Source organism: Cervus canadensis, chromosome 20 (assembly GCF_019320065.1).
Source record: "Cervus canadensis isolate Bull #8, Minnesota chromosome 20, ASM1932006v1, whole genome shotgun sequence".
Classification (NCBI taxonomy): domain Eukaryota; kingdom Metazoa; phylum Chordata; class Mammalia; order Artiodactyla; family Cervidae; genus Cervus; species Cervus canadensis.
The window spans coordinates 48,036,021-48,058,224 of NC_057405.1; the positions used below are offsets into that span (position 1 = coordinate 48,036,021).

Below are 22,204 nucleotides of genomic sequence, written 5' to 3' on the forward strand. Positions count from 1 at the left end.
ACCTGCCTTTCATGTGAATTAATACTTCATCTGACTTGCATGCAGGATACAACAGTTTTCATTTGTTAGTGGAAAATCTCGACCTCTCTAGTGACCAGAAATGGGAGTCCAGATTAATGAACAAACTTTGGCTGTGGGGTAGGGGGAGAGGGAGGAGGGAGAGAGAGAGAGGAACTTTTCCCAGAAATTTCGGAATCATAGACTTTTAGGCAGTCTAAGTGTTCAGAGGACATGCAGTCAATGATTCTCAGTTCAGGTTGAGTACTACAATCACCTGGAGATCTCCTGAGGCTCCATCTTCTCCAGACCAATTGAACCAACATCTTTGCTAACAGAAAGAACCTGGGGATGGGTATTTTCTTAAACCCTGCCTACTCTAAAGTGCAGCCAAGGTTTTCAAACAATTCCTTTAGTCCAGTTCTTTTCATATGGATAGACAAAATAAAAACCTGTCAGAAAGAAATGAAATATAATATTTCAGACCTTTTAGAGCCTGGATTAGAAATCACATTACCTAACCCCAATCCAGAGCAATTTCCATAACAATGTAGTACTAATATCTTTTGTTAGTCTTGACTCATTTGAACTTTCCCCTCATAAAATCATAACAGGGGCATGGCAGGCACACAGCTGTTAGCAAGTGACCAGGCCCCTCCCCCAAGCAAGCAACCGTTAGCGAGCAACTGTCTACTAGCGACCGTTAGCAATCCCGCTCAGCCATTGGTCGGCATCGTAATAGGCCCCTCCCCCAAACAAGTGACAGTTAGTGAACAAGGTTAGAGCAACTGTTAGCATTGTCTGCTCAGCTATTGCTCGGCATCAGGGTGGGGGGAGGGGGGTAGGGCAGGGGTGTCCGTCCACCAAGCTAGTGACTGTTAGTGAGCAAGGTTGCAAGGTTAGGGAGCAACCATTAGCAGTCCTGGCCTTCCCAGGGACTCAGTGGTAAAGAATCTGGCTGCCAGTGTGGGAGGTGCTGGAGACACAGGAGATGCAGGTTCGATCTCTGGGTCAAGAAGATCCCCTGGAGAAGGAAACCGCTACCCAGTCCAGTCTTCTTGCCTGGGAAATCCCATGGAGAGCGGAGCTACCGTCCATGGGGTTGCAGAGTTGGACCTGACCGAGCACTGCACATTAGCAGTCCTGCTCAGCCATTTGTTATCATCACAGCAGGGCCTTCTCCTCTCTCTCCCCTTCCTTTGTATTAAAAGGATCCTGAATTCAGACTGAAGGATGAATTTAAAAATTAATCTTTATTTGATTAGTTGCTTTACAGACGGCATTAATGGTAAAGATCCACCTGCCAGTGCAAAAGAGTTTTAGAGACATGGGTTCGATCCCTGGATTGGGAAGATCTCCTGGAGGAGGGCAGGACAACCCACTCCAGTATTCTTGTGGGGAGAAGCCCATGGACAGAGGAGCCTGGCGTTTGCAGCCCATAGTGTTGCAGAGAGTCTGACGCGACTTCAGGGACTTAGCGCAGCACATAGTTGCTTTACAAAACCGTGTTAGTTTCTGCTCTACAGCAAAGCAAATCAGCTATATTTATACATATACCCCCCTTTTTTTGGATTTCGTTCCCATTTAGGTCTCCACAGAACATTGAGTGGGATTTTCTGAGCTATACAGTAGGTTCTCATTAGTTGTCTATTTTATACATAGTATCAATAGTGTATATATGTCAATCCCAATATCCCAATTCATCCTACTACCCACCTTTGCTCACTGGTGTCAATACATTTGTTCTCTATGTGTTTGTGTCTATTTCTGGGAGATGGTTTTTTGAGATGCTAGTCTGCTATCTTCTCAGTCTGCCAGCTGATTAAAGTCTTTATTCGTTGCCCCAACGATTTGTTTCCCAGTTTATTGGCCTGTGGTGCAGTGAGCAGAGTGAGCTTGGGCTCAGTAACAAAACTAGCAGAAGAAATCATGCTTCTCAAATTTTTCTATCAAATGGCTGCTGCTGCTGCTGCTGCTAAGTCGCTTCAGTCGTGTCCGGCTCTGTGCGACCCCATAGGCGGCAGCCCACCAGGCTCCCCCATCCCTGGGATTCTCCAGGCAAGAACACTGGAGTGGGTTGCCATTTTCTTCTCCAATGCATGATGGGCATGAGGGCAGAACCCCACCATGCTGGATAAACACATGAATTTCCTACATTTCTTGGTACTGTTGGCTTCCTTGGCTTCTATCAAAAATAAGTTAGTCTTTGATTGTTGTGAAGAGTTTTTGAACCATATTTGTAACTTTCATTTCATATAAGTCAAAAAGATATCTTCAATCACTTTAGCATATGTAGAGCCATTTTTAAAGTCATCATACATATAAGAGTAGGTGTAGCTCACTTCCTGAGAAACAGTCTGAGAAAACAGCACTGATAACATGGGCCCAGTTTGCAGTGTTGAAGATAGAGATAGTTAAACATTTTCCTGTTCTTTTGACATCTATCTTTTCTGTGTGTGTATATCTGTTGAACTCATCAAAGTCTAAAATATTTCAATTCAGCATAAAATTGCAGTACCAATTGTCATATGGCATATATTTTATCTTGTGCTGGGACGGGAAAGCATATCTAAATGCATCATGCCTATGCTCAGAAGTAATGCAAATCTTCTATGTTGCCACTGCCAGAAATAAATGAAAACGATAGTAGATAAAGGCTAGAAACATTTTTCTGTGTTGCACTGATGCAAAATTTTGTGTGTAGTGATCATCATCATGCATTAAGCATCCACTGTAAGCCAGACATTCTAGATGGGCAGAATATTGAAGGCATAATTTCTTCAACTCTCATTAATCAAAAACAAATAAACACAATTTAAAGTACTTGAGAGTAAAGAATAAACACTGAAATTTTTAAGACACCTAAATAGATTATATGATTTATAAGCAGAACTATATACATTCACATAGTTTTTTTAGCCTATTACAAGTCTCCACTAAAGACTTATTTACCTAATTAGATAATTGAACTGTGTCTATGCCTACACATGGTTGTTACCTTATGTGAATTGTGTATGAATTGTATCCATAGTGCACAGAATAGAGAAATTCATGAATAACCGGTGTTTTAATGATTGTTTTTGTTAAAAGCCTGCAGAAATGCCCATGTCAGAACCACAGAGTAAAGAAAGATCAGTGTATTAGAAGGAGCTGGCCCGATGGAGGTCCATAAGAAGGGTCACATTGCCCTGATGGAATTTACTGTGCTCAGAATATGAGTCCCTGTATTACCAGTGTAAGAATTTGACTCAAGCAGGAGGTCTCATCCTGGTCAGAATCACAAGGACATGAAGCACCTGATTGAGGTGATCAGTTCACAAATGGAGAACCACGCCCCTACTGTGTCCAGAATGTTGCTGTCCTTTTTGTCTAGCCCCTCTTTCTGACCTAGCAGTCCCTGGGGGAGCTCATGAATAAATGTGGGTGGTTGTAAGGGATGTGCCAAGTAGACCCAAGGGAAGTGTGAGGAATCTGCTGAAGATGTGACTTCCAGTTTCCAGGAGAACAAAGGATCTCGATCTACACTGGCAGCCCATGATTCCTAGATTTTCTCTTCTTCATTCTCAAAGCTAGTGGTGATCAATCCATGTTTCATAGAACCCTAGGGTTCTGTGCAAGGATTATTTTGTGGGATATGGATCCTCTTAAAAAGAGAGAATAAAACTTTAACTACTGCTCTCTCCACCCATTCTCTCCCTGTTAACGATACAGTTTTAGCTTCTTCAGTCCCTTTCCAGTCCTGTCTCCTGGTAATAACATTATTTCCCCTTAGTGGACTATTGGGAGTTCCCAAACTCCCTGTCACTCTTTTACTGAGATAATCACAGAACGTCAGTCATCTAGGGATAATCATAAGTCACAAGTAACTTTTACTTAATTCTCATCATATGGTATCTCCTCATTTCCTTAGGAAGTTTTCAAAATTATAAGTGAGAATTTTACTCTTTACTAGTAGGTACTGTTATTTGGTACTCTAGATCTTTGAGCCTGAGGTAGAGTAACAAAACTTTTTATATTTCAATGCAATATTGAGAGAAAAACATACATGAAATATATATAAATAGGCAAGCCTATATTCTTTTTTAGCTCTCTTAAACTCTTTACTCCATGTGTTTTCTAAAATGTCATTACTTGCGTTAGAGATAGCTATGACATCCATTGGCAATCTCATACTCTTAAAGGAGTCAATTTTTAAAGAAATACAAAAAGTTTTGTACTATAATTATGGAACATATGTCAATTTTCATGCAAAAGGACTAACCCCATGTTGCCATTAGAAACAGAAGTTAACAAAACAGAAAAGTTTAGCCAGAGAAATATCATATACTTGAAAATCACTTTTTCCATTACACAGAAAAGAAGCATGTATAAAGAGGCAGAGTGTAAAGTCCTTTCTTCATGCAGTTCTGCTTATTTTTTATTTATATAAAGAGAAGCAAAATAAACAGTGCCACTTCAGCCTATCCCTTGGAGTTTAACTTACCAGAGGAAAGATATCATGACTTTATCCTGGTAGAATTTTCCTTGAAAAGCAGTTGAATATTAAATCATGAATCACTAGTTTCTTAAAATATTTTTTAATATCTTGGGTAAAAATTGTAAAATAGTCTGCTCTCTGATCTTTAAAACAATTATTTGTAGTCATGCTTAAGATGCAATTTGTGCAAGAGGGTTTCTTTTTTGACTTTCTCCTTCCCTTTTTCAAAAAAAAAAATTTAGACTCCCTAACATAGTCAATACTCTGAGAAAACCTGAAAATATTTATAACTGAACAACAAACTTATAGAAGCTCAAAGGCAATTACCTCTTGTATAAATATGCCATAGGCAGATTTCAACTAGTTTTTAAGAAGCAGAAGTTTAAGTTTGCTCAAGAATTTTATTCATGCAACAAAATTTGCATTATCTACTCTTATTTCCTGCCCTCTTCTCCTCTGGTTCCTCTCACTTCTGTCTACCATTTTTAAACTTAGAAGCATTATCTGGCCACAGCTGCACAGTCAGAAGTCTTTGAGAAACATGTACCTGTGTCCTCTTGTTTAATTAAATGCTTACAGCCCCACTGTTTCTTTACCTTTAGACTCTTGTGCATGTTCTTATTTTAGATTACTCTAAGAAATCTCTCATTTAGGGTGGGATGTTTCAAAAGAACAGCATCGACACATGTATATTATCTAGGGTAAAACGGATCACCAGCCCAGGTTGGATGCATGAGACAAGTGCTTGGGCCTGGTGCACTGGGAAGACCCAGAGGGAGCGGGTAGAGAGGGAGGTGGGAGGGGGGATCGGGATGGGGAATACATGTAAAACCATGGCTGATTCATGTCAATGTAGGACAAAACCCACTACAATATTGTAAAGTAATTAGCCTCCAACTAATAAAAATAAATGGAAAAAAAAAAAAAAAAAGAAATCTACTTAGGTAATATCAGTATACAACATAGGTTAACATTTCATCCTTACCTTGGGATATCTACAGTTCTTTTTTGCCCCTTTCAGGTAAATATCCAATAACTAGGAATTAATTTGTACTTGGGATAACCATTTTCCAAAATAACTAGTCTTGGCTCAAAAAAGACTTTAGCTGTAAATTATCTGTTAAAAATTATTGAAGTTTTTGCTTATATTTTTCAAAGGTAAAAGATATCTAAAGATAAATATACAATATTTGAGACCATAACAGTAAAAGTATAAAACATCATGTTTGAGTGTTTGTTTATGTTATTTAGGACTTATCTGAAGGTTTTCTGTGTCATTCAGAAAAACAGTTCCTTTGTAACTAATCTATACAGATTGTATAGAATTTGGATCCAGAAACAAGTTTCCTCTTTTTTACTTCCACTTTTGACAGGAAAATAATATATTTCCCCTTGTCCATTTTTAAATCTTATCCTTTTAAGAGGGAATCAGAGTAGAAGAAATATCAGTATCAATACAAGTGAATGCCTCTGAACCCCTACTAAGTTACGTACTGTTCTTCTGTATAGTACAAAGAAATAAGGCATTTCTTTGCCTTCAGGTTACTTATAAGTAATTCAAATAATAACACACAGGAAAAAATAATAACACAAGTGGTTCATGGTTCGAGTTATTGCAAGAACATTCATTCAACAACTATTTATTGAGTTCTGAGAATGTGCTAGGCATTCTGCTAAATGCAGGGTATTTTAAAAATGAGGATAATTGTGAACAAAAATGGTTGCTTTCCTCTAGGGAGATGAGGATAAAGAAGCAGGCACTGAGTGATATAAGTGCTTATTCTTTATCCTAAGAAAAGTGAGAAGGCATTGAAGGCTTTTCAATGGAGGGTTGACATGACTGGTTGTGTCTATGTTTTGTTTTGTTTTTTTAAATCACCCAAACACCAGGAGGAGAATTTAGTGGAGAATTTAAAAATAGAAGATGAGAGACAGAAAAAAGTCATGCACTGTTCAGGCTATAGATGCAGTCTTAGAGGTGGCGGTGGTGGTGGTGGTGGTACTAGAGGAGAAAAGGAAAGGGTTGTTATTTCCTTCTCCACGGGATCTTCCTGACTCAGGGATCAAACCCAGGTCTCCTGCATTGCAGGCAGATTCTTTACCATTTGAGCTATAGGGAAGTCCCAAACTCTTAGTCATGTCTGACTCTTTGCAACCCCATGGAATAGTCCATGGAATTCTCCAGGCCAGAATACTGGAGTGGGTAGCCTTTCCCTTCTCCAGGGGATCTTCCTAACCCAGAGACTGAACCCTGGTCTCCCTCATTGCAGACAGATTCTTTACCAGCTGAGCCACCAGGGAAGCCCAAAAAGGAAAGAGGAAGATAGAAAAAGGAGACAAAGTAGATAGATTTTGAAAAAAGTATTAAGAAATAAAATCAAAAGAATATGATAATCAGAGACTAGGGGGGAAACAAGAATTTAATCTACTCTGATTCCTTGTTTAAAGGTTGAAGGCCAGGCTTTTTGGCTTAATTGATGGCTTATGGTGCTGTTTACAAAAATAGAAAACACTGGAGAAAAGGTGTATTTGAGAGGAAGTTTTTATGAATCCACTTATGGAAAAATTCAGTTTGAGGAGCCTACAAGACATTTAGGTTGAGATGTCAAATATTCAGTTAGAAATAAAAGTCTGGCAATAGAAGAAAATGTTAAACTAAAGATTTGAGTCTTCATCAAATGATAGCATTATACACTTTGATGAGCTCTCTTATCAACATCTACAATGGAAAATAAGGTAATTTAGATTAGGATTCTCTCACTATGAATTAGAAAATTCTGGCAACATTTCATGGGAAAGAGGGCTGGATCATGAAAAGACGTAGAGAGAGAAATGAATGAAATGGCAGGAACAAAATAAAAATACAAATAAATAGATTATAAAGATTTTGGTTACAAGTAAGATAAATACCAACTCAAACTGGCTTAATCCAGAAAAAAAAAAAGAAACCTATAAATTCACACATAGCTGAAAGTTTCAGGGTATTCTACCTGTAAGCAGGGGTCTGTCCATGGGTGATACACCAAGATCAGAGCTCAGATTCTTTTTTTTTCCAGTTATTTTTTTGGTGTTTACTTAAGTTCTGTAAAGTTCTCCTCTAATGATCCCAAGATGATTGCTAGTAGTTCCAGATGCTATATGTTCATATGCTCATGTCCAACAAGAAAAAATCTTGTTTGTTTTTGCATAATAAGGCAATGAAAACCCCAGAATGGAGATCATTGAACTATTAAGATTGTATGCTTATCCCTAACATTGTAGGTAGAGGTTGAGATACACAGATTATTTTTAACTAATCCAGGTATACCTCTGGAGTGAATGAAGATAAATCCTCTCACTAAACTACTCAAAGTATTAGGAAAGGGGGATAGGAAGCCTAGGTGTTACATTGTAAGAAGTCTTAAATACCAAGTTAAAGACCTTATTCTTAATTTAACATACCAAAAAGAGTTCTTGTATTTTGAACTGAAGCAAGATCCAATGAAATTATTTCAAAAAATTAAGTCTTGAGGCAACTATAGTACATATGGCAATGTTTAAAAAAAAAAAAAGAAATCTGTTAAAAGAGCCTACAGCAATACTTTAGGAAAGATAAAGTGAAAACCCAAACTGTGATTAAGTAAAAATGTTGATGAAAGGAAGACAGTAATGAAGTAATGGATATGACAGTATTTCAGATGAAGAATCCATAGGACTTAGCAAGATAGTAAGAATAAACTTTATGGTGCAACTTCAAAGTCTTCCACTGAGATTGCGAATAAGGTGATAACTTTGGCACAGAGGCAAAAATGGAATCCTTTCTTTGACCATAATACTTGACCCTTTTCTTTTAGTCTTAGCTCTGAGCTAGGCTTTTTTTTTCTTTCTTTTTTTAAAATAAATTTATTTATTTTAATTGGAGGCTAATTACTTTACAATATTGTAGTGGTTTTGTCATACATTGACATGAATCTGCCATGGGTGTACATGTGTCCCCCATCCTGAACCCCCCTCCCACATCCCTCCTCATCCCATCGTTCTGGGTCATCCCAGTGCACCAGCTCCAAGCACCTGTTCTTCTAGAAAAAGCAAGAGAATTCAGAAAAACATCTATTTCTGCTTTGTTGACTATGCCAAAGCCTTTGACTGTGTGGATCACAATAAGCTGTGGAAAATTCTGAAAGAGATGGGAATACCAGACCACCTGACTTGCCTCTTAAGAAACCTACATTCAGGTCAGGAAGCAATAGTTAGAACTGGACATGGAAGAACAGACTGGTTCCAAATAGGTAAAGGAGTATGTCAAGGCTGTATATTGTCACCCTGCTTATTTAACTTATATGCAGAGTACATCATGAGAAACGCTGGGCTGGAAGAAGCACAAGCTGGAATCAAGATTGCCAGGAGAAATATCAATAACCTCAGATATGCAGATGACACCACACTTATGGCAGAAAGTGAAGAGGAACTAAAAAGCCTCTTGATGAAAGTGAAAGAAGAGAGTGAAAAAGTTGGCTTAAAGCTCAACATTCAGAAAACTAAGATCATGGCATCTGGTCCCATCACTTCATGGGAAATAGATGGGAAACAGTGGGAACAGTGTCAGACTTTATTTTCTTGGACTCCAAAATCAGTACAGATGGTGATTTCAGCCATGAAATTAAAAGACACTTACTCCTTGGAAGGAAAGTTATGACCAACATAGATAGCATATTTAAAAACAGAGACATTACTTTGCCAACAAAGGTCTGTCTAGTCAAGGCTATGGTTTTTCCAGTGATCATGTATGGATGTGAGAGTTGGACGGTGAAGAAAGCTGAGTGCCAAAGAATTGATGCTTTTGAACTGTGGTGTTGGAGAAGACTCTTGAGAGTCCCTTGGACTGCAAGGAAATCCAACCAGTCCATCCTAAAGAAAATCAGTCCTGAATATTCATTGGAAGGACTGATGTTGAAGCCGAAACTCCAATACTCTGGCCACCTCATGTGAAGAGTTGACTCATTGGAAAATACCCTGATGCTGGGAACGATTGGGGGCAGGAGGAGAAGGGGACGACAGAGGATGAGATGGCTGGATGGCATCACCAACTCAATGGACATGAGTTTGGGTGGACTCCGGGAGTTTGTGATGGACAGGGAGGCCTGACGTGCCGTGATTGGGGTCGCAAAGAGTCGGACTCAACTGAGTGACTGAGCTGAACTGAACTGTGACCTATTACTCCCCACACGCACAACTTTCCAAGAAGGCAAGTTCCCAAACTCAGAATGAAACCTGCCCTTCACTCCACTGAATGAGAACTTACAGATTACATGCTTGCTTAGCAAATGTTTTTTATAGCATTTTGTCAACTTACAATGAGTGTTAGTAAGCAACAGAACACCCAGTGGTTTAAACAAGTACAATTTCAAAGGAAGAAGTTAGTAGTGTTGGTTCAGCTGCTTGTCAGTAACAGGGCTGATATCTTTGTATTTCTCTGGATTTTCCTATGTTTTACATCATTGTGACCAGATGACTGCTCTGTCTCCAAGTATTGTGCCCTCATTCAAGGCAAGCAACTGCGTGGTAAAGAGCAGAGGAACAGAAATCTTTCTATTTATCAATAAAGCAAATTACTGCCTGGTTTTCTTTCCCAGTGTACTTCTTACAGTTCATGGGCCAGAACGGGGTCACATGACCACTCTTAGCAGTAAGGGAGACCAGAATGAACATTTGATTTTTTGTTCTCTATTTTGTAAATCATAGCAAGAAAGTTGGGAATGTTTTCTGGGTGACCAAACAGTAATTCTACCATGAAAACCCATCATTCTACAGTGTGCTCTGTGCTTACATATGTATTACACTCTTATCTTGTATTTGACTTTGTATTTCTCCATACATGATGCCTCCTCTACCCTTTGGGACAATATCTGCATAATTAATTTCCAATTTCAAAAATGGATCTTTCATTCTCTTTTTCCATTAGCTACTACTATCATCTGTTTAACTCATGCAGTAAAGAAGCTGGAATTTTGGCTTCCCTAAGTAGGCAACATATATTGACTACAAAGGATATTATTTTTATTTATGTGGAATTATCTTGGGAAGCATTATCCATGTGTAGTAAAATATAGCAAAAGTACTAAATGATTCCATAGGGATTTAGTGAATGTATCATGTCTTATCTTTTATGAGGTGTGATAGAGTCTCGCAAAAGAATATATTTTAAAAAGGCCTCATCAACCTTGACTTAGAAAGAAAATTCAGCACCAAAATGTAGCACCTGCATATCATAAATTAGTAATTGTATCACTTGATGCAGTATTTAGAAAAATAGTCAATTAAAGCAGTATGAATTCAACCAGAATCCTCTGCAGGCAAGAGCATCATGCAATTCTGACTTCACAATGACATGAAATTTTAAATGACAACTGTGCTAAATCAGGGAGCAGCAAACCCAGGCCAAGTTTAAATTTAGTAACACTGCTAGTTTACTGAAAATAACCTTCTCCATAGCAGATTCTCCATGAATTTCAGGTGACCAACTACTTGTTTTTCTATTCTGTTCAGAGATTATCAGGAACCCAGAGGCTTCGGTGTTGTCTCCCCTTCTCAATGGCGTTTCTGGCGTCCACCTCAGGAGTCTCCTTAGCCAGCCTTGATACACTCGGAAATTAAACAGAGGATCCACTGCATATATTCTTGAAAATTTTCATCGTATATGTTCAGAACTTACCAAATAAGCATAAGGATTTGAAGGTAAGAGAACTTTGGAAGTAACTCACATTCTTATGTAAATCTTAATTACATCAAAAAGTGCAAATTAAATCTATTTTTTAAAAATATACAAAAGTAAAGGAAATAATTGAATATAAGGAAAAATAGCTAGTTATGTATAGTTAGTTCTACAGCAAAAAAAAGAAATAAAATACAAAGTTTAAAAGTTTTATACATCATATAAATATAAATACAAGTATGGCACAGTGGTTATCTTGATATCTGAAATCAGTTTCACACAAAAAAGCATGGCATACAGTGGTTCTCAAATTTTAATATGCATAAGAGTTAAATGAGGGGAGAAGAAAGTTTTTAAAATGCTGATTCCTGGGCATATTTCACAGAAAGATTCACTATGGTCCAGCAATTTGCATTTTTTACAGCTACTCACTCTCAGATGATCCTGGTGAAGATGGATCTTAGACCTTTAAGAAACAGAGAAATTAGCATTTAAAACAATGTACTTCTAATTTTCAAACTACATTAAAAGGGATTTTATATGGCTTGTTTCCTACTGGAAACAAGGAAAGCATACTTTAAATTAGTGCTAAATTAGTATTCCTTTTTTGACCCCCCCCAAATTGAATTATTAATCCTTTCTAATATTCTTTTTTTTTTTTTTTTTTCCAATTTAGTATGATGTGCTAATTCCCAGATGTTCCTATCTCTCCTTTAGAGTGACAGTCCTGGCATTGCTCTCTTCAGCTGTTTCTCTGTTCCACGTAATGTTTTGGTTTATTCAGATGTTTATGGATCTAATTCTAAGAAATATCTAGATGATAATAATGAACCACTGCTGAGGCTGGCTAAATATTTCTTTCTTTTCTTTTTTTGAGGGTTTGTCTTTTTTTCTTCATTTTGAAAACTCAGCCTTAGAATTCAAAAGAACAGATCTGCGTAATATGCCTTTAGCTACTCTTTTTTCCTCTGCGGCTTAAACCTTAAAAAGTATTTGCTGTATTTATAACAGGGTACATGTATGTTTACTGCATATCACTTTATTTCTGTTTCTGTATTTCATTTAGCAACTTCATCTTTATTACTTGCAATTTTAAGTTTATAAAAGATTTGCTTTTTATTTCAGTAAAAGAAGTGATTGGTATGGACATATTCAGACCTTAAATTGTGATGATTTTTTAAAGATTCAGTATGATATTTTTATAGTGAAGAATGAAGTTTTTAATCAAAATCCATTGAATTTCAGACTTACTGCTATTTTCTGTTAGTCTTTGTGTGAACTTATTCATATTGTATAGATTTTCTTGTCCATAAAATATCAAAAGGCAAGAATAAACTTTAATCAAAAAAAGTGTGCCCCTATAACTCAAGTTAGCTATGCATGTTATTTATTAATATCACTCAAAGAAAATTAGTATAGTCATATGCATAAAATAAAGCAACATAAAAGTTTAAAATATATATATAAAACTGAATCATCTCACTACACACCAAAAGCTGACACAACATTGTGAATTAACTATACTTCAATAAAATTTTTTTAATAATAAAATGAAATAAAGTAATACTTAAAGTAACTAAAACAAAAGATTTGCAGAATTGTTTTAACTATAATGATGAATTTTCATGTACATTTGCTGTCAGAACTGTCCTCAATAATAAGATTGCCATCTGATGATAAAGTTCTAAAATTTGTAGTAAACAAGATGATAAAAATTCTTAAATATGTAGTACATAAGTTTAAGGTCAACAGAGTCTCCAATAAGATTTCATGAAGTTTTTAGTGTAGATCTTCTATAATACTTGTTTCAAAAAAATAGAAACTATTCTTTCACCCTTTTGTGGAGAAAGAATGGAATTATGTCTTCAAATGAGCCACATTCATTATCATTGGTGTATTTATCTTAAATTGTGACTCCGTAAAGAAAACTTACAATGTAGTTTTAGGGAATCTTAGTGAAACAACCTCCATACCCGTGAAGTAAAATATACAATAAGAGTAAATTACAGAAACTTTAGAGAAGCATGAAGTTTTAGAGCAAAAATGGAGCATTGAGATCTTCTAGCCTAGTCCCTTCGTGTACTGCCAAATTTACTGGTAAAAAGCTTAATACAAAAGAACAGTAAACATCAGTCTGGTCAGGTATGACTTATTAACAAGAAGAAACTAGGCAATATTTTGCAATATTTATTTCTTGTATGAGAAAATGAAGTTTGAAGAAGCAAAGAAAGTACCTGGGTACTTATAATTCAACTTGAAATCATGAATTATTTTAGTTGTCAGTAGATAATCTACCATGACATTAATCTAGAAATGAAAGTAGCAAACTTAGGTTTATTTCAGGCTGGCCTATCTGTATCTGGAAGTCTGATATTGAGAGGGAAAAAGAACTGAAAGAGGCATTGAGCTTTAGAACAGTAGAGCCATCTGAGACCATTCGGTATAGGAGAAAGGAGATTCAAATATATAAGAATCTCTGGGGAGTATTAGTGTTATTATGAAACAGTGTAGTAATGATATTTGTGAGATGTCCAGGATAATTAAAATGTGTTTATTATTCTCAGTTTAAGAAATTGGAAGGTCATTTAAATTTATGTAGCAAAAGTGAAGTTATTAATGTGGCAAAATACTCATATTGTAAATGGAAACAACAAATTATAAACCATGTTGTAATGTGGTTCTCATTTTTATTAAGAAATACTACAATGCATAGGAAGAAAATTGAAATGATCTGCATCATAACATTATTCATGGTTATGATCAATTGATGAAATTATGGTTGATTTTTATTGCTCCTCAGGATTTATAAAACTTTTTCTAAAGTATATCATACTACAGTAATTTTAGCATATTTTTAAGGTCTGAGAGAATATTTAGTTATCTGGGAAGTTCACTTCTACAGAACTGTAAGATAGCGCTGCTAACGGTTCTCTAAAATAGCCTTTAAACAAGGTGCTTGCATCTTATAGTATTAAGCTGATTTGAATGTGAGAATATTTACTTCCAATTAGGTCAAAATGAATTTTAGATGTAATTCTTACTTTGTGAAATATTGCAGAAGATAAATTTCTCAAGTTTTTCTCCTCACTAAACACTGAAATTTTTGAATTATGACATTAATTTCTTAAAATAGTCCCTATTTCTGTATCATGTAATTCCAATTTGTTTTTAAGAATTTTCTAACTATAATAGCTTGCTCCATTTGGAAGATAATTTTATATATTTGGTTACATTAGTGTTAATATGTCTTTGTTCTTTAAATCTCCAGTGTAACATACGGTTAGTCTTACTATTATTACTACCAGCTGCAGTTGGCCTATGATTTTGTTCATTCTGTTTGAATCCAAAGTAATTAGCTCTTTAGTTTAATGACAATATTTGTTAATGGGTTTTTAGGGCCAAATTCTGCTGTTAGAGAGTGGGTGGTATATTTGAAGATAGAATCTGGCCCTTATGTTTTAAGCATAAGCTGTGTAATTTAATTTCAAAATGATGGTTTAGAGAGTTTACAGTAGGAAAATGAAATCTGCATTTATCTGAAGTTTGTCAGTTTCAAGAAACAGAAATGAAAGTGAAAATTTATGTAAATGAACAGCAAACCTACTCTAAATTCTCCAATATAGCTATTCTATATATTGTGTCATTTCATGCATAGTTAGAATAAGAAATGAAATATGTCCTGCCACATAAGGGAAATTACCTAATGTCTGCTTGTAATTATCATTTCATATCTTATGAAATATTTTTGATCATTGTATTTTTTCCAGCTGTATAGAAATGTAATTGACATATAACATTGTGTAAGCTTAAGATGCACAATGTGATGATTTGATACTTTTATATAACACAGTTACCATGATACCATGATTACCATGATAAGGTTAGTTAGCACATTCATCACCTCACCTAAGTAAGAGGAGATATCTTAAATGTTCTCACCACACACATGAAAACTGATCATTGTATTTTTGAAAGACTCATGAAATGTGAAGAATGTTTGCTTGGGGATCACTAGGATTCAAAGTCAGACTCAGTTTCCTGGTAGTGGACTGACCTTGGGAAAATATCTTTACCTCTCCCTGGGCCTGTTTTTTCTTCCTGAAGTGATGCCTTTGTACCAGATGATCCCAGTTGTCGCTCTAAAATAAGTCTGACTTGCTTTAAAAGAGTGTTATGGGGAAGATGCAGCTTCCTAGGTGGGTCAGTGATAAAAAAGCTGTCTGTCAAGGCAGGAGACACAGGAGACGTGAGTTCAATCCCTCAGTCAGGAAGAACCCATGGAGGAGGAAATGGCAACCCACTCCAGTATTCTTGCCTGGAAAATCCCATGGACAGAAGAGCCTGGAGGGTTACAGCCCATGAGGTTGCAAAGAGCTGGACACGACTAAGTGACTGAGCACGAGCATGATGAGGAAGGCACAGAGAAGGCAAGGAAAATGCAATGACTTAAGCTAAGTTAGTAAACAGATTATTAGGTCTGGGACAGGGAGGCCTGGTGTGCTGCAATTCATGGCGTCGCAAAGAGTCGGACATGACAGAGCAACTGAACTGAACTGAAAAGGTACTCTGGAGAACTTTCCTACAATGACTTGTTACTTTTATTCTGGAAAAGAGAGAGATTGGGAGAGTCTATGTAGAATAAGTTGTAGGTTACTCTGTTAGAAATTTACAAAGAAATCAATTTTGGCAAAACTTAACAACAAAGTGAAACCCACCTAGTAACAATTGAGATATTCAACAGTGAAATAGGGTGCCTTGAGAGATAGTGAATTCACCATCATTACAGGAAAAGAAAAGGGCTACCAAGGATTTTATGATCTGCGAAACTGGCTTCAAGGTATAAAAGTTAGAGGCACATATCCTGGACATAGTAGAATTCAGCAAATATTGTTGAGCCCTTCTTGAAGCAACTATTAAAGGACAAACTCCATCAAACCAAGAGATGACTATAGACACTGCTGCAAAAGGACTGCTTATGAGCATGGAATGCATTTAATTCTAAAACAAATACGGAGTTTAGGGTGACACAAAATAGAGCAAAAAACTATAATATCATATAGAACTAAAGTAACTGACAAAATTAGAAAGACACAGCAGAAAGAAATTGGTGCATAAAGTTAGTTGACCGCTTTATTTGCAATATCTATGAATCAGTAGATACTCTTTAAGGCTGACAAGTCATAAAAATATAAGCTAGAAAAAAGACATTAAGAAAAGTCATATTAACACTCAACTTTAGGTGGCAAAGAATGAGAGGAGAAATGCTGCTTTTTCTATAGCTATAAATTAGAGGAAAATGTGTACTCTAATAAGTATTCTTAAGAAATTACATGCATATACTAAGCAAAGAAAACATCATAAATTGAAAGTCTTTTAAGACTTTAAAATCTTTGATAGAAGCTTGAAAATATTATGACAACATAGGTTGTCCTATCTTTCATATTGATAAATGGAAAGAAGCACGTGGATTTTTTTTTTAACAAAATATTTTCAGACTGGATCACAGTGCAGAACCAAATTCTATCTATACAGATAGCAGGATACAACAAAAGCAAAGTTTTTCAAAAATTTGAATGTGAAAGGATAGGTGGAGTAAAGGGGATGGACAGGCTGTTAAAGCAATAGTCTGGACAAGCAGTGAGAAGGGAAGTGGAAAGAGAAAGACATAGATGCAGTACATCTTTTGAAGGAAGAATTACCAAAACTTGAACTCTAACTGGTTAGAGGGGATAATGAAGAAAACAAGGGCCTGGAGACTGACCCTATGTGTTAATGATAAATTGGATTTTTACTATAATACAACAGGGAGCAGATGGAAAGGTGAAGGTAGCAGAGTCACGCAATATCAATTGCTGGTGCTGGGTATTGAGATGAGTCACACTTCACCACACTACACAGAACCCTGCAAATTCCATAAGGAATCTCCTTTCAGAGCTTTATGGTCAGTCTACCATTATGGTAGTTGTTGGCACTTACTACTTTAAGATTGATAAAAATAACATTTTCGCTTCACTTTCACAATTACCCTTTGGATATTCAATTCAAACTTCTATTTCTCCTGATGTTTGATAGTTTTCTGATGGCATGTTTCTAATTGTTTGAAAACAATTGTGGCTAATGGGATTTTTGCTTCAATGAAATACGTAGGATATCACAGTCTATCTGTCTATATCAGTAGATTTCAAGTCTTTTTGACACTGGATTGTGTAAAAATAGAAATTGCCTCACAACCCAGTACACATATCCAACTGTTTATCTAGTCCATTAAAATGATACTAAAAAAAATTTAAAGGTGTACTAGACAAATACAATCTAAAGAAATTAGGAAGTAGAATCTTAATATCAGAAACAGTGATGTTTAGTGTGAAAGGTATTAACTAAAACTAAAGAGAAGCTTTCTGTGAATGCTGATGTGTAATACATAATCAGCTGAGTTCAGTTCAGTCGCTCAGTCGTGTCCGACCCTTTGTGACCCCATGAATCGCAGCACGCCAGGCCTCCCTGTCCATCACCAACTCCTGGAGTCTACTCAAACTCATGTCCATCGAGTTGGTGATGCCATCCAGCCATCTCATCCTCTGTCATCCGCTTCTCCTACTGCCCCCAATCCCTCCCAGCATCAGGGTCTTTTCCAATGACTCAACTCTTCGCAGAAGGTGGCCAGAGTACTGGAGTTTCAGCTTCAGCATCAGTCCTTCCAATGCACACCCAGGACCAATCTCCTTTAGGATGGACTGGTTGGATCTCCTTGCAGTCCAAGGGACTCTCAAGAGTCTTCTCCAACACCACAGTTCAAAAGCATCAATTTTTCAGTGCTCAGCTTTCTTCACAGTCTAACTCTCATATCCATACATGACCACTGGAAAAACCATAGCCTTGACCAGACAGACCTTTTGTGGCAAGGTAATACATAATAAAGACATACAATTAGGAGTAAATAATGACTTTAAGCAAGGGCTACAATAAGAGTTTGTTCAGCAGACAAACTTCTAAAAATATCCCAAGAAATATCAATAGTCCATATTTTAGGTGCTGGACTAAAATGAAAGAATGTCACCTTCTGTATTATAATGTAAAACATGTATACTGAAATTTATTTTCAAGAGAAAGTTTTGATATCAAAGATAATTAAAGCTACCTATTAACCAAGAATTAAGTACTTGATTATCTACCATTTTATTCATTTTCAACAAAAAGTGTTACAAGTTGCTTCTCTTTGTGAAAAGAAAGATAGCTTTCACTAAGACTGTAAATGTATACATTATACTTGTTTGATTTGAAGAAAAGTGGAATGTTTGAATTCCCCCCACCCCAACAGGTATTCTTAACAGCAGGGTATAATTTCAGAGTTTTTGCAGTCAAGAGGTTTCTGCTGAGCAAAAATTCTCATTCAATTTAGGAATGTAGATTATAATAATTTTCCTATCCTGCTCACAACAGGTTTCCTGGCTGCATTTTCCAGACTCCTAAGTTGAGTAGAAACAACTAGGTAACTTCAGTTCCAGGTTAACACATCCTTTAAGCATAGTCCCATTAACTCAACTTAGTTATATTGCAAAGCCACTTAGCTTCACAGTGAAATGGAATACAGTTGAATTGCTTTCCTACTGTAATACCTATTTATAATAAATGCAATAGTGGTTTGTGATGGCAAACTTTGTAGAGCATGAAAAATTATGACGGGAAAAAAGCTTATTTTTTCTGACCTAAAATTGTAAAGAAATGCCATGTGTATGCCAGCATGTGACAGTCCTATTAAAACAAAAGGAGAAAAATATTCAAAAAAAATTTTAATAAGCTATTATATTTTAGAGTAGCATTTTTTTCTAGATGGCACAATTTTTCTAATTTGCATACGTTGTCTCCAATTTAATTTCTTTCTCACTCGGCTTCTACTTCAACCATATGGCTCAAAATTTCCTTACTTTGAGAAAGTAAAGATTGCTCTATTAGAATCTTTTTTCTGCTAGTATTAGAATAATCATATCTGGAATAAATTCAAAGTAAATTATGTAAACCACATTATTGTAATGTAGGTTACTAAGATATTGGCCTCATCTTTCGAATATGAAAATTCTAGATGGCAGTTTTATCAAGTTGGATTAAGTCAAATAGATTTGATGGGTGTCAGAGTCACTACTTGACAACCATGAGCTCTTCTAACTTCATACAGATACTCAGGGAGTTCACTTTGCTCTTTCATTAATTGCTTTTCTTTAGTGAGTAAGGTACATGTGCACCATCCAATGACAGCTACATTTTCATCGTGCCTGCTCAACACTGCCAGATTCAGTGACTGATTTTTTTATAGCAGAAAAAGTAAATGTCCAGCCAAGTCCAATATGAACTTTATCAGCTGTATTGGCTTGATGGGGTTTTTTTATGTGTAGCACTGTGATTTTAGCTGAAAATCAAGACCCATGTCTAGATGCATTTTATTCTACTACAAACTATTTCTTCATTCATTCAACAAATATTTGGTAATAATTAGTGAGTACCAGGCCATCCTAGGACTTAAGATGCATCAATGAGCAAAATATGGCCTTCTCTTACAACATGTAGACTATAAAAAATAATTATAACAAGTGAATTATGTAGATTCATAGATGATGACTAGGTATAAAAGAAAGAAAACATAGACTAAAGGTAAAAAGAGGAGGGAATAATATAATAGGAGTGGGATCAGATCCAGTACTGTTTATACCAGCTCTTCTGGCAAGTGTTTTCCTGTGTTCATTTTTATTGTCTTAAGACCAGAATATGTGGACTTGGAAGGTGGTGTGTGTTAGTCGCTCAGTCATGTCCATGGAATTCTCCAGACAAGAATACTAGAGTGGGTTGGAGGATGGGGTCCATTATCAAGTGAACACTGCTCACATTTTTTTTTGTATACCAATAAGCTTCTATACATTGACATTCATACTTAAGATACCCACTTTAGAGTGCCCAAAGTATTCAACTGCAAGTGTTTATTAACTTTTAGCTTTAGAGCTTGGTTTTATCATAAGTAGTCTAATTAAAAAGTTTTCTCCAAAGGATGCAGTGGAATTTCCAAAAAGGTCAAATAATGAATAAAATGTTACTTTAAATTTCTTTCTTTTGTTCTGATAATTTATAATTCATAGAGTAACTTTAAATTATAGTATTAGTATAACCATATTCATCAGTACTGTTACACAGTGCCTAATTAGTTCAAGAAGACTCAAATGTGAAGTTAGAAAATGGTATTAATTTCTGGATTAATCTGGATTTTGAAAGTATCTAGTTTTGGACACTTTAGATTCTTTCTTGATTCCCAGAAAAATAAGGACTGAACTCCAGATTTGAGTACATATTCTTTTTAAAAACTCATTAGTCATTTCTAGTTTAGTTCATTTTGCGATGCCATTGTAAGAATTATTTTCATGTTGATAACCATGTACATCACTAGCTGCCAGAGCTATAGAATCAAAGTCTGTTTGATCTGGAAGTGATCCCAGAAATTCTAGTCCAACTGCCTTTATTTTACAGGTGTGAAAACTGTGTCCCAAAGAGGATAAGTGATTTGTCCAGGTTAGATGGTGTATGTAGGTCTAGGAAGCCCATTAATAGTAGAACTAGTACAGGAATCTGTTCTTTAAAAATTCCAATCCATAAGTTTTTTTGATAAATCCCTTTACCTGAGATTTCTCAATGCTTATTATTAAAATACTGTTTCCTTTAAATTAGGGCTTCCCTTGTGGTTCAGCTGGTAAAGAATCTGTCTGCAATGGGGGAGACCTGGATTCAATCCCTGGGTTGGGAAGATCTCCTGGAGAAGGGAAAGGATACCCACTCCGGTATTCTGACCTGGAGAATTCCAGGGAGTTTATAGTCCATGGGGTCACAAAGAGTTGGACACAGCTGAGCGACTTTCACTTCACTTCCTTTGAATTAAGGGGAGTTTATCATATCTTTGAATTTCATGAAGTCATCTGATTAGTGAGTATGCCTAGACTCCAGAAATGGCCTGTTATTTGGTAACCTATTCTGGAAAATCCCATGGACTGCAGAGCCTGGTAGGCTACCGTCCATGGGGTTGCAAAGAGTCGGACACTACTGAGCGACTTCACTTCACTTCACTTCACTTCAGCTCTATCAAAAGTTAACTTTTTTTTTTAGAAGGATTTTTAAGACTTTTTTTCCTTTATAAATTAAATGATTTATGAGTCACAAAATTACTTACCTATTAATCACTATATATGGCAAAAGTGTAATATGACATTATTATTTTTCAATAAATTGTGGAAGGAGACAGTCATATATAGTAAAGTGCTGAGTTTAGAAAACAGCTTAAGTAATATCTGGGCCCTGGGTTGTTCAGTCTTTAGAAAATGATGCAGAGTCATGTGAGAATTCTCTGAATCCTCATAAGGGAAAATTATGTAACTCACTGGAAAATAATGCCAGTAGATTTAATAGAGCAGAGAGGCAATATATTCAAAACACAAAGCAAAGTATGAAAAACCCTGTCTGCTAAGCCTAGGGAATTTCATATGCAAAAAAATTAAACAATTAAAGCAATATCAATTAATTTTCTGAGACAGTTTTTAGTTTCAGCATTATAATACATCTTAAACTGCTATACATTTTGTTCTTGTAAATGAATTCTAAATTTGCTTGAAATGAAGGATATGACCATGGCTTTATATAATGATAAAATTGGTGTTTCTCATTGCACAGAATAGAATGTTCACATGTATTTCCAGGCATAACATTTATAAAACCAACATAATTTAAATTTTAAGTATATTAAAAAGGATATATAGCATTAGGTACATGACTCTAAATGATTGATGAGAATGATTATGGAAAACAGCTGTAAATAACCAGGGTCCAAAAGACTTAATGAGTACTTTGTGAACTTAGCAACATTTTAATGGTTTTGTCTGATAGTGAATGAAGAAAATTCATCCAGTTTTTACTTCTGCTTTTGTACAGTTGTAAATCCTATAAGAGTACCAAGCTAAAACTTGGATCTTCTACCTGTTCCAATATCCATGACACAGTTCAATTATAGT

General features: G+C 35.9%; 1 protein-coding gene across 6 annotated transcripts in view; it reads left to right on the forward strand.

Moving 5' to 3' along the window:
- Nucleotides 1-22,204, forward strand: part of HS3ST5 (heparan sulfate-glucosamine 3-sulfotransferase 5) — a 286,342-nt gene that overhangs the window by 95,242 nt on the left and 168,896 nt on the right. For 5 of the 6 annotated variants that reach the window (XM_043439600.1, XM_043439597.1, XM_043439601.1 and 2 more), the window contains exon 2: nt 11,000-11,188. The gene's annotated coding sequence lies outside the window, so the exon portion shown is untranslated. Of the gene's footprint in view, nt 1-10,951; nt 11,189-22,204 lie in introns of those variants that run through there. The other variant, XM_043439598.1, reaches the window with a different exon arrangement.